General features: G+C 35.8%; 1 protein-coding gene across 20 annotated transcripts in view; it reads left to right on the top strand.

The window, feature by feature from the left end:
• The window catches only part of zfand3 (zinc finger, AN1-type domain 3), a 62,205-nt gene that overhangs the window by 25,129 nt on the left and 22,807 nt on the right, over positions 1 to 14,269 (top strand).

The raw sequence follows: 14,269 nt of genomic DNA, 5'->3' as shown, positions 1-14,269 counted from the left end.
GTTGTGGGTGCTTACAGCATAGTTTGACATTACTGCGGAAGTAATTCATGTGCTGTAAATCAAAACCTAGTGAATGGCATTTGATATTTAATGCCTTAAAATGCTGTCTGGGTAGAATTTCATAGTTTTTTTTTTACATGTATATGAATTGAAGGATTATGATAGGAGCTTTTCCTCCTGCATGTGTCAGGACTCAGGAGCACATGTGCCGTCATTTGACACTTCATGCCCTGTGTTCTGCAAACAAATGCTCCAGAGCTGGTCTAGACCAAGACAGGCTACTGACAGTTGATCATTCAGCAGCCTTCATTAGCTATTTGGATTGGAAATAATAATAACTAAGTTGTAGTCTGATCAAATTTTGATTGAGTTGGTTTTACATTCGCACTATAAAGTTATATTGATAGTCATTGGCTAATTATATGATTTTCTTATGTGGAATTTGCAACAAATGTTTCTCTCAAATTATATTAAGAAGGTGAGAGTTAAAAGTGTCTTGACTATGGGGTTGTTGATACCATTGATTAATCTTACAATACCAGCTAAAGTATCACAATACCAAGTAGTATTGCGATACTGTAATTTATAACTCAAATTATAAAGATTTTTTTTGTCCGAAATACTATGTTTTATGTTATAATAGACCTACCTGAATGTATTTTATAATTCCCTTAAAGGCCGAAAAGTATTATTTGCACCCCACTTCACGTAAAATTTGTTCACTGTTTTGTTTATTTTGTAGATAACTGACCAACAAAAATACATTAAAATAAAGATAATAATTATGCTGAATCAAATTTGTTACAAAAGAGCATTTTTCCAATAAAATTAGGCTACATGAAGAGGTCAAATATTCATCAACTTTTTTCAGTCTAATCAGGTAACAATCCAAAGTAATTCAACATTTCACTTTGTGAGTCGTTCTTTTTAAAAGATGGTCGTGGTCTAATAAATCATATGAAAAGAAATAGGGTTGGGTCAATAGATGATGCCATCGCCTATGGCCGATAGACGTCACGATGCTGAGCCGCCATTGCAATCTTCTGCCCCACCCCTGTCGTAGCAGCAACCCGCTCGCGAAAAATACACTCGGCCCCTTTTACACTATCACGTCTTAGTTTTAAAACGGCATTTTAGAACAAAAATGATCCATTTTCACACTGGCGGTTCACCTAGCATTTCTGAAAAGCCCTCCTTTCACACTCATGTACTGCAGCCTCTGAGCTCCAGCAGTCAACCCAAAAAGCAGTGCACGTCAGAAAAGTTTATCAAGGATCATGTCTCGCTATAGTTAAACGTGATTTTTAATTAATCTTGTCTCTATCTAACGACCCTTCAGTCTTTTGAATCTGTCAGGTAAGGTGTCACAGCACATCACTCTACCTATTCATGCCAGATTCCTGCGGAAAAAGTGATTGACAGGTGATAATTTGTGTGTAACTTATCGTCCATCGCAATGTTTCACGTTAGACATCGTACAATGCCAAATTGGTCGACATCGTCCAACCCTAAACAGGAACAGAAATAAACCGATTCAGATGTACATTCTAACTGAAGCGTTAGAAAATGTGCAATAGGCTACCATAAAAGATGCAAATTCTACGCAGTTTTGCAAACTTGAAGGGCTCCGCAGACTATTTACATAAAATGGTTTATTGTTGCACAATCGTGTGAGCATTTTAGTGACTTGACCACATGCAACATTATCTATTGTAGATAAACCATTACTGACTATCCTACTGTTTACAAACTACAGTGGCACTGGCAGTAATTATCGGGATACTACCATAGTACCGGTAAATTGTGCAACCCTATGTGACTATAAAATCAACTTTGCCTCAATTGAATTTTGATGATACACCAGTAATTGCATGTTTCATTGGCTTCTTTATCAGGTGAATTATTCACATGAAGCTCCTCTTACATTACCCAGCCACTATTACATACCCAGTTGTTTTGTGTAAACTAGACTGTTTGTTGAGGATGTCCTTGATTTGTTAGGTTAGGGATTTATGGAATGAAGTGCTATAGAAACGGGTTTTATACTAAGGTATAAACAATCCAACAAAGCAAGGTTGGCAGAAAAACTTGAGATGTGACTAGGGCTACCCGTTTGAAGACTTTAATTTGTTTGGCGTTTGAGCCCTGCTAGTGGTGGGAAATGGTAAAAGCAAATGGAAAAAGCAATGTTGGACCTCATTCCAGCTCACATGCGAATACTTGTTTAATTATTTAATTCAATAATGTCAAAGAATGTGGTTATTGAAAAATAAATTTTTCATGGAAATCTCTAGTTCACTTCTGTTTGGATTTATATTCACACATTGGTTTATTTTTAAACAATGACAATTTGAGACATGCTACTTTGAATATTCGATTTGAAATCGCATGTAAGTACGACTTCAAAACAACAATAGCACTTTACTTAACTATTAATGAACTATTAATTAACTATAACTAATATTTCTGGTGTAACAAGGTTGATTAAAACACTCAAAATTCAATGAAAGAGGATATCATCACTTTTAAATGTTCAAGTGCATAGTGTGGAGGATTATATAAGGCCTTGAGGCAATCAGATGTAAAACACAATATTTATGAGTGATTTAAGTTGTAAATCGGTCAGATTTGACCTGAACACGACAGGAAGGTTAAAGCTAAATTATAAATGTGTTGATTGAACTAAACAACATTACATAACCTTTATGTAAATAACTTAAGGTTACTTAAATAAATATTCTTTCTTTAAGGTAACTTAACTCTGTTACGTTGAGCCTGTTGACATAAAAAAGTTAATTAAAGCCAACATATCATTTTTTTTAGTGTAACAAGCAGTAAACAAATTTGTATTGATAGTCATTGGCTAATTGATTTGCCTCTTTGGAATTTGCAACAAAAACTTTTCTGAAATTATATTAAGGAGGTAAAAGCCCAAATGTGCGAACATAAAATCAACTTTACCTCAATTAAATTTTGATGATGCATCATTACATGTTTCATTGGCTACTTTATCAGGTGATTTATTCACATAAAGCTCACAGAGACTACGCCGTTATTAAAAACCCAGTTGTTTTGTGTAAATTAGACTAAGGTCCCGTTTACACTAATGCGTTTTAGTTTGAAAACGCATAAGTTTTGCTACGGTTACGCCATCCGTCCACACTACGCCGGAGTTCTCGAGCGCCGAAAACGGAGCGTTTCGAAAACGCTGGAGAGGCCGTTTTCATTCTGAAACGCAGCTGCTCCGTCTCAGTGTGGATGATGGAAAACGGAGACATTTGAAAACGGAGGCGGGGCTGCAGACATTCGCCTCTCTGATTGGGGCTTTTCCTGAATATTAAGTAGCCTAACACGCACAGTTCAGTCCTGCATCTTCTCCGTGTAAGTTAAAACTTCGCAAGTTTGATCATGGCTGCAGTCTCTTCTTCTCAGTTTGATATGGAAAAACAGACTATACCGAGGACACGGGTAAATCTTCAAAGGGAACAGTGTACTTTATAACTTCATTCACATCACCCTGGCTACGTTGTTTTACTTTCTCAACAATAAAATGTAAACATGATATAAGGAACTGCCTATTTTCATTTTAATATTAACAACTAAACAGACAGCAGAAATGTTGAGGCGCCGTGCTGCAAATATGAGCGTCATCTTCACTGTGTGCATATTTATAACAAAACGGAGCCTACAACAACTGCCTCCTTTCAATTTCAGTGAAAATACGAAACACAGCCTCTCTTTGCTGAATATCAGTTTTAATCGATAATGGCCATTATAAAAGTATAACATACAATAAGTTTATACATTATAGGAAATAAAGGCAAGCGATCAGTCAATATACAGAATGTACGTGCTTACATTAATCATTAACTTATCTTTGCGCTTAGCCAAAACACGTTACCTGAGAACAAGTAATAGATTCCAATGTCCAATGAATATGTCGTTAAATAAAGACAACAAGATGAAAGAAATATTCCGTTTAATAAATATAGTGAGGTTAGATCCAGCGGGAGATGCTTGATGAGAAGTCCGACTAGCACAGCTCTCATCTGGGTAGATTGGCTACAGCGCTTGCCTGAGAGTGTGTGTGTGGTCACGTGATGTGCATTTTCAGCGTTTTGGTGTGGACGGAGAGCTGTTCAGAAACGCTGGGTGAAACGCGAGTGTGGACGCGGATCGTTTTCATTCTAAAACGCCGTTTTAAAACTAAAACGCACTAGTGTAAACGGGGCCTAAGTCTGTTGAGGATGTCCTTGATATGTTAGCTTAGGGATTTATGGAACTGATTGTGATAGAGATGGCTTCTATACTAAGGTATAAACAATCTAACAAAGCAAGATTGTCTCAAAAAATGTTGTGAGATGTGATTAGGACTACCTGTTTGAAGACGTGGGCCCTGCAAGTGGTGGAAAATGGCAGATGCAAATGGAAAAAGCAATTTTGGGCTCCATTCCAGCTCACATGAGAATACTTTTTACCACTCATACCGTGTGGTTACTGAAAAATCCATTTTTCATGGAAATCTCTAGTTCACTTCTGTTTGTTTTGACTAAGCAGTTGTAAAATAAATAGTATAGTAATGACCCTTAGGACCTGTTTCCACCTGGTGTTCACATGCAAGTTTAGCCAAGTGGTCAGCCAAGGCGCATTACCATTTCCACCAGGAATGAACATGCATCTGTTTGGGCCACTTTTGTTATTTTATCACGCTCTAAATTATTTCCCAGGGGTACTCAGTAAGATGAGCACGAACAAACTGAGTTTCATTTATATTTACCTGATATTCAGTTGATTTGGCTTAGAGGCGGCTGGAAAAGCAAACGTGCAGGCAAATTGTGTAGATGTCGACTGCTATTTTGACCGAAATAGTGTGCTTTGTCACTAACTGTTTCGTAATGATCACAAATAAGGTCAGTAGGCAGAGAGTAGGTGGTCTTTTATCCCCCTTTGAATGCATTTAACCAAAGCATCATACACTATGAGGGCAATCCAATTTAATACATTTTTGACTACCACAGGAAAGTCCAAAAAATTGACAAAATGAAAATGTTTTACACCACGTTTAAACCATTATCCACTTGGAGTTGAATTGACGAAAACACATCTCTATACCATGTGTAAACTGGGCTTACTGAAGGGTAAATTGGCTGCTGTCATGGTTAGTATTTCAGGTATGAGTTCTGGAATGAAGTCAAAGTGTATTCAGGTGTGTGTGTACATAGGTGTGTGTAGATAATCAAGCTGACACGTGATGAATACTGTACAAATTAGCCTTTTTATCATCATAATTGCTCGTCATTTTCAGCTCAACGCCTTAAATGTGTCATGTTTGTGTGGCTGACGGACTCCTAAATAGTAGCTGTGGTTTATTTTGGAATCTTCTTTTTGAAGTAACATGGTTGATGTCGTTGAAGATTCACATAAACACCACACTATATCTGGCTTTATAAGGGAATCAGTGTTTTTCCAAGAATGTCACAGATGTTTAATGGACTGTGGTTTAAATCTCTGGGACACATTAGCCATCTCTATTTTAATTCCTTGACTGCTTTTCCATTCAGACTTTGACTAATTTGTGGTGGAGACATGCAGTGATACAGTAATGTTCTGAAAGTGTCTCTGTTTGCTTTGTAAATCAGTTGTTTAAATCAGTTTACTGTAGTAACAAATTGCTTGTCTGCGTAGTGTGCAACTTAGAGGCTTACTATTTAAACTTTGTTAAACAAGTTTGTTTACCTCAAACATCTGTTGTCATTTAACCTAAGATTTTCCAATGTTTTAAAGTAACTTTTTTTTCCTAACAGTGAAGATTTAGTGTTTCTTTTTTCTTTTAGCACAATCTGAGGATTAAGTTCACAAGAAGTTGTAGACCTGAAAGTCATTGTAGGTTTGTCATTACTTGTTGCAGAAGTTCTTAATTTGTTGTTCAATGAATAGTAAATCATACAGGTTTGAAATAGTTGGTGAATCATAGATTTGTGTGTGTGTGTGTGTGTGTGTGTGTGTGTGTGTGTGTTAGTTCATGCTGTTTGCATAATTTCTTCATGGAAATTTACATTAAAATATCAGTGAACCTACACTCACCGGCCACTTTATTAGGTACACCTGTCCAACTGCTTGTTAACACATTTCTAGTCAGCCAATCACATGGCAGCAACTCAATGCATTTAGGCATGTAGACATGGTCAAGACGATCTGCTGCAGTTTAGACCAAGCAACAGAAAAGAGAAGAAAGGTAATTTAAGTGACTTTAAATGTGGCATGGTTGTTTGTGCCAGACGGGCTGGACTGAGTATCTCAGAAAATGCTGATTTACTGGGATTTTCACACTCACACACACATACAACAATTTCTAGGGTTTGAAGAGAATGGTCTGAAAAAGAGAAAATATCCAGTGAGCGGCAGTTCTGTGGGCGCAAATGCCTTGGTGCCAGAGGTCAGAGGAGAATGGCCAGACTGGTTGTGTCATAAAGTGCGAATCATCTCAGACTGGTTTCTTGAACATATCAATGAGTTCACTGTACTCAAATGGCCTCCTCAATCACCAGATCTCAATCCAATAGAGCATCTTTGGATTGTGGTGGAATGGGAGATTCATATCACAAATGTACAGCAGACAATTCTGCAGCAAATCCATGATGCTATCATGTCAATATGGACCAAAATCTCTAATAAATATTTTCAGTGCCTTTTTCAACTTATGCCAAGAATGATTAAGACAGTTCTGAAGGCAAAAGAGGGTCCAACCTGCTACTAGTAAGGTGTACCTAATAAAGTGGCTGGTGAGTGTATATGGTTCATTGTATGACTTTTTTGTTTAGTTTGGTGAATATAAATCATGACAATTACGCAATCTTCTGAATCTTTTGTAAATATTGTTGAACCATTAAAACTTTATTTTGTTTTTGCATTAAAATTTTTAACATGCAAGTTGTTGCAATATATATATATATATATAAATTTTTTTTCTACCAAAACGGCCATTAAAAAATATGAAGTCATCCAAGATGCATATTAGTAAAATGCATTTATTTATTTATCTATTTATTTATCATTTTGTGTGTATTACCTAGCTCTTTTTTTTAAAAGTGAAGAATTTTTTGGGATTTCTAAGTTTCTAGGTGGACAATGGAATGAATGTCAAATCATTAAGTTAAATTCATTGCTTTAAATTTTTGTTTTGTTTTACTTGCTATTTTGCTATTGCATTTGCTACTTTATATCTTTATATCTATTGCATTTAAGCTAAGTTACAGCACATTTCACACACCGATAGTTTGTGAAGTCATTAAGAATTGAGCCCATAAATAATTTGCTTTCTATCAAAGTCTTGATTAGGCAACGGTTGACCAACTCATTTATTAGACGTGCTTTAATTCGTCACTCAACACCGTGGCTTCTGCTTGGAACAAAACTGCTGCATCTTAACAAAGTTATGCCAACTGTGCGCTGGTTTAAATTTACGAGCTAGTACACAGAGGCTAATACACACACACACACACACACACACTGGATTAACTAACTGCAGCTATTAACTAAGGACAGGACCGTTTACATATCACATATTTTGCGCACACAAGTTCAATATTTCCTATGGAGCAATGCGACTTGTGTGCACATATTGGGAGCGACTCTCATGCTTTCCAGGCACATCTAGTTGAAAGAATGCCGCGAGTCACGTTATAAGAAATATGTAGTTTAGATTTACATTAGACAAATAAAATTGTGTTAATTTATTCTTATTTGTATTTATTTATTCATTGTTCTGTCATTTATTTTCAGTGTAAAATAAGTATTTATGTTTAATTGCCAAACTTTTTTCACTTATTTTTAAGTCCAAAGAGAAATTGACTATTGTTTGTTTATATTATTATTATTTTGTGCTGTATTATTAGGTTACCGAGCAGCAATAAATAACACTTTACAATACAAGTAGGTTTCATGTGATTTTTCTAAACTAGTAAGCTTTTAAATTTAATAATTGCATGATTATTCCTCAGGCTATATACGTACAACAAAAATCTCTAACAGTTGCATCCCTAGGTCTGATAGGCCTATGTTTGTCTTGCTTGGCATACATGAACAACATGCTTGTAGGGCAGTTGTTTTGATTGTGCAGAACGTAAAATTCAAGCAAACCGATACTTGAGAAAAGGTTTCGGCTAACCTGTTTCAAGTGTGAAAACGTGAGTGGTTCTTTCTTCAACCTTGTACCTTGTGTGGACTTGCCCAACTGGTGTTTCATGACACAAGCAAATGTGGCTCTGTTTTGATAACCAGAGTCAAGAAAAAGAGTGTTCTTGAGTTGTAAAATAACAGCACATCTTTACTAACATGTCCAGATTAGACCCTTGTATCTGATAGTAAATCACGTGAGTGAACTCAGCACATGTTTTTTTGAAGAACGTTATCTGAAAATGTGGTTAACTATTACATGGATAATAGCAAAGACTCCAAGTATATAGTGATCGCTTAAAAACAATATGATGGGACAAGTTTTTTATGAGTTAAAAGAGCAAAAAAAAAGCATTAGCAAACTATTTTTGTCGCTGCTGCTGCTGTTATATTTCTGCTATTTAATGTTTATTTTTTTAAGATGTATGCTTAAAATATAGCTTAAAGTATAAGCAAACAACAATTGTGGCACAGTATATCTCAGGTTTATTGCTGAAATATTTAAATGTTAATGTGGAAACGCAGTTTTTGAGATGCCCAAATGAGTGCTGTTTACATATGATTTAAAGAGCGTTTTCATCAATCCAATCAAGTTTACGATTCTAAAAACAGGTGTATATGGGGTATTTTAAAGGGATAGTTTATTCAACATTTAAAATTCTGCAATCATTTGCACAAATGAAGATATTTTGAGGAATGCTGGAAACCAGTAAGCCATTGATTCCATAGTGTTCATTTGTCCTACTGTGGATTTTATAAACTCATAAAACTGATAGTTATTTTGTTGTATGTGTAATAGCAATTTACGAATTAGATAATTATGTGCTTGTGTCTGTTTTGGTGTAAATTTTGGCCTAATTCCACTCGCCATGCGTCTATGTTTGAAATAACGAACTTCTTGAGCTTATGGTAATAACGTGCATGTTCTTCTGACATTCTTGCAGAAATGGACAAACACGAGACTGAAGCGCGAAAAAACAAAGGAGCAAATGATTCTTTAAAGGGTCACGAAACACCAAAAGACATTTTTTGAGCTGTTGACAGTCGTATATGTGTCCCACACTGCTAAAAACACTATTAGGACACCTATATTTCACTAAAAAGTGTAAATTGGTTGTTTTTGCGTTATTTTAAGCAAATTCGTACTTCTGGTTTGAAATGAATTTTTTAAGTTGCGTCACGGTCATGACATAATAGTGTGTATTCCAGCGTGCAGACTGGACGTCTGTGCCAGAGTGAGTCTTATTACGTCTTACAGTGTGATGCATTAATGCATGAGTAAGGCTTGGTTCAAACCAATCAGCGCGCTCTATTGTGCAACTTCATTAATATTCATAACTGTCACAGTGTTTACACGGCAGAGACGCCACATTGTATTGGCAAAACAAGCGTGAAGTGTTGCTTTTATAGTTTGCTGCAGTTAAGTTTCGTTTTTATTTTCTCTCTGTGAGAGCTCAGACTCACGTGTGGATTAACAGTGTACGCAACGTTCGACAACAATAACTTGCGTGTCTAAGGAGGAACATTGTTTACCTGAGAGCTGTTCTCATCTGCAAACGCTGAGATCCGGATTCGCTTGTAGTATTCTCTTCATAAAGACGCCGCTCTAGTTGCTGGTGATTGTCCTGTCTCTACAGATTTGGTAAGTGAGCGACCAGCGCTCTTTGTTTATTCAGCTTGTTCATATCGAATCTAGGGGCATGAATGAATTCCCTGAATGAAAGAGTCAAACTGCAGTTAAAGTCCACCATTTAATAATTTGGCAAATAATTTGACTACAGATGTCCATGTAGGTTAAACACCATCACTTTCTCCTGTATGTGTGTGTGTATTTTGACTCTGAAACTCACGCGTGCCCAAATAGACACTCCCACACCATCCCACTTTTCTTCCTCCAACACTCCCCCTAAACAGAGCTGGACACGCCCACTTTTCTGACTTTTTCCAAAGTAGAGGTGTGAAAACACCCTGCTGAAACGAGGGGTTTCATGGCCCTTTAAGCAACCTAAAAGATGAACAGACTGCCATGTTTAACTATTATCATCACCTTTTGGACTATTTTGAACTCGGAATGACAGAATTACTTTCTAATAAGAGATTACATGTGCTTGTAAAGATTAAAGATGCAGATGAGAGGTTTGCACTGACTGGGCTGTATGTTGAGTGTTGTTTTTGAACCCAAATAAGGACTAAATGTATGTTGTGTGCAATTTTTCTGTTTTGGTAACATATCAGAGACTAAGGGTCTGTATGTGTTCATATATGTTGCATTTATTTATTTTATATAATCGCAGACATTACAGTAGGCTATTTTGCATTGATCTGCAGTTATAATCAAATCATGTTCATATAAAGGTTAGTAGTGATCATTTATGTGTATAAAGCATCTGTTTTTTGAGAAGTACTTCTCATATGATATGTAAACAACCCGTACAGCTTTACTTTGACATTTCCTCGAGCGAGAATGACGTCGACTTTGTCGTACACCACGCTCACCATTGGTACCCTTTTGGCAGTGGAAAGGCAAGGCTGATGAAGGTGACCCATACAGTACCACTCAGTGAAAACGGGCCAATAGTGAATTAAATATGTTTGAACTATATTAGTTTAGGTTGGTCCCTAATCTGTTTGTCACTGCGGATCAGTCAACACTTGACAATTTTATCCCCAGAGCATGTATAAAGATTGCTAGGCAACTATCAACCTTTTTCTCAGCGGACAAAAAAATGTATTTATGAAGAAAGCACGGCAGTGTTTGACAAAATTAGTCTACTGAAATGCGTATATTCCATACAAAAAATAAAGCTGATTGGTCAGTTCTTATCACGCTTGTAGCAGTCTAAACATGTTTTCAAATGGGTGTGCCTGGAAGTCCCATTGGGAAATATTGAACTTGTGCACGGAAAAGACATTATATGTGAATGATCACTGAGAAAGATCTCTAGTTGTTGATCTTCTACAAATGTGCTGGATTCACCTAATTTGTTGACAAGTGGCTTGTGGGTTTATTTCCTAGCAGTTTGTGGGGCCCTTCACTGGGCCTTTTCCCCTTTGCGATTTTTTTTTTTTTTTCCAAAGACGTCTGTTTCTTACTCATTTTGCTGCTTGTGGGTTAAATTTTGACGCTCAAGTGACAGAAATGTAACAGAGAATACGTTTATTTTTCAAAATAAAAGCTCGTTCAGAATAATGATTTCTTTTGCCGCCCAGTACCAATTTATCCCCGGACCGGTTCCAGACCATGGCCTGGGGGTTGGGGACCATTCATCCTTAATGCCAAAGGTTTGAAAGACTTGTGCAATGCCACTTAGTTTGTTCACATGAACAATTGTGTTTATTTGTTGCTGTTGTCCTATGTTTTTAATAAGCTGGACCCTAAATATTAAATCAAATAGGCAAAATGATGTTGTTTTTTGTTAGAGAGTCTATATAATCCTAAATGAATGATGTTTGCTCTGTTTTCGAAGGCATTTCTCTGTGTAGAGATAGAGGGCGTCGCAGTTCAAAGGGGCTGAAGTGTGAAGGGCAGCTGTGGCATTTCATTTTTCATTCCATTTCCGTGCTTCCATCTGGCATCTCCTATTTTAACACCTGTTAGCACATTGCTCTTCCCATTTTCAAGCATGCATTATCTTTTGGGAGCCAGCGCGGGCCGGGAGCGAGTGTGGATGGTGAGATCATCTGTTGTGTTTGGACACACCGTCCCCTGTGATTCCCACAGAATACTCTCATTATTTCTAAAGAAAACCTTCACCGGTTGAATGTTGCTTTAATTGCCTTTCATTGTAAGTGCTGTAATATCAGACCGTAGTGTTGGAAACCTTGAACAGCACATACTATTTAAAACATGCAGCACTTCTTTTGCTTGCTGAGCTGCTTTAGAACACAAACACACATGGCTTGATTTTATCTGTGTGTATTCAATTGACATTGGTAGGACTTCACATGCTGTTATTGAACAGCTCCTGCTTCTGGAATGTCCTGAGTAAATCAGTGCATTTGCATTGGGTCTGGTCGGAATACCATTTTTTTTAATCCTTGGAGCTTCGGTAGTTATTAACTTAAGCTATTAAACTCAAAATGCAATTTTCAACGCATCTGCAAATTCTTCTGGGTGAATGCACCGAATGTGATGCTTTCGCAGTGTTGCTTGAAGTTGCTTTGGGTGTGCTTGTCATTATTTCAGCTAGTGGTGTGTACAACGTTTTTTCTTTATAAATTCATGCATTGCTCCACATCTAAAGATGAACGATTTCAGGCCAAGTAGGGTAAATGTGCATGTCACATCTTTAGAACGCTTGGGCATTTTTAGGCTTTGTTTTATTTTTATTGTTGCCTCATGTTTTTTGCAAAAAATAGTAGGGCTGCTAGATTTTGGGAAAAATCATAATCACGATTATTTTGGTCATAATTGTAATCATGATTATTCGAAACGATTATCAATTGAAGTCAAAATTATTAGCGCTCCTGAGAAATTTTTTTTAAATAAATATTTCCCAAATGATGTTTAACAGCAAGGAATTTTAACAGTATTTCCTATAATATTTTTTTCTTCTAGGCTTATTTGTTTTATTTTGACTAGAATAAAAGCAGGTTTAAACATTTTGAAACCCATTTTAAGGTCAAAATTATTGGCCCCCTTAAGCAATAGAATTTTGATTGTCTGCAGAAGAAACTACTGTTATACAATGGCTTGCCTAATTACTTTAATTAAGCCTTTCAATGTCACTTTAATCTGATTGCGTGTATTTTGAAAAACATCTAGTAAAATATTATGCGCTGTCATCATGGCAAAGATAAAAGAATCTCGCACTATATATATATATATATATATATATATATATATATATATATATATATATATATATATATATATATATACAATTGAAGTCATAATTATTAGCCCCCCTGAATTATTAGCGCCCCTGTTTATTTTTTTCCCAAATTTCTGTTTAATGGAGGGAAGATTGTTTCAGCACATTTCTAAGCATAAGAGTTTTAAAAACTTATTTCTTATAACAGATTTATTTTATCTTTGACATGATGACAGTAAATAATATTTTACTTGATATTTTTCAAGACACTTCTATACAGCTTAAAGTGACTTTTAAAGGCTTAACTAGGTTAATTAGGGTAACTAGGTAGGTTAGGGTAATTAGGCAAATTATTGTATAACGATGGTTTGTTTTGTAAATTATTGGGAAAAAATTAGCTTAAAGGGGCTAATAATTTTGTCCCAAAAATGTTTTTAAAAAATTAATAACTGATTTTATTCTATCCGAAATAAAACAAATAAGACTTTCTCAAGAAGAAAAAATATTATCAGACATACTGTAAAAATTTCCTTGCTCTTAAAAATCGTTTGGGAAATATTTAATAAGGAAAATAAAAATTAAAAGGGGGCTAATTATTCTGACTTTAACTGTATATAGAGTGATTCTCATTTTAGAACCATGCAGCCCTACTGTGGATCAAAGGAAGTGTAGTGTTGTGTTCAAGTTTAATATGGATATTTATTAATAAACCTTTTATAAACTGCAGACTTGCCGGAAGTGCATGCCTCGTCCCGCGAGAATATATAAATCTCAAATTTGAAAATGGAAACACGTATTCTAATAGGATACTCTGGTCCCTAATTTATACATATATGAGTGTATTTCCAACAAATAAGAAACTCTTGGTTTTATTGGTCCTTCATGAACACTGGTGAATCAGTTTAAACTATTATTATGTCAGATTTAAGGTTCTAACCCCAAACATGAGCATAAAATACACTAATGATGTGGAATTGGATGAGAAAATTATTGATATAAAGTAATGCAAAGAGTATAAATTCGTATAAATTAACGATCCAAAAACAACCCAACTTCTGAGTTGTTGTTTAAATTGTATTTGAAAGTCATTCAGATTTAATTACGCATCTTTTGTTTTTGAAGTTTTCTGTAAATGAATAAATGAAAACTTATCCAAATGTTAGTTTTGTTTTGTTTGATATGCATTTGGATCCAATTATTTGGCGGGAGGTTTATTCTGCACGAAGCGTTGCATCAATCACATCTCTGAATTAGACTCTGTGTTATTGTGGTTATTTAGT

This window comes from Danio rerio, chromosome 13 (genome assembly GCF_052040795.2).
Source record: "Danio rerio strain M-AB ecotype USA chromosome 13, GRCz13ab, whole genome shotgun sequence".
Lineage (NCBI taxonomy): Eukaryota > Metazoa > Chordata > Actinopteri > Cypriniformes > Danionidae > Danio > Danio rerio.
The sequence above is the reverse complement of the archived record's forward strand: the minus strand, read 5'-3'. Positions and strand labels throughout refer to the sequence as shown.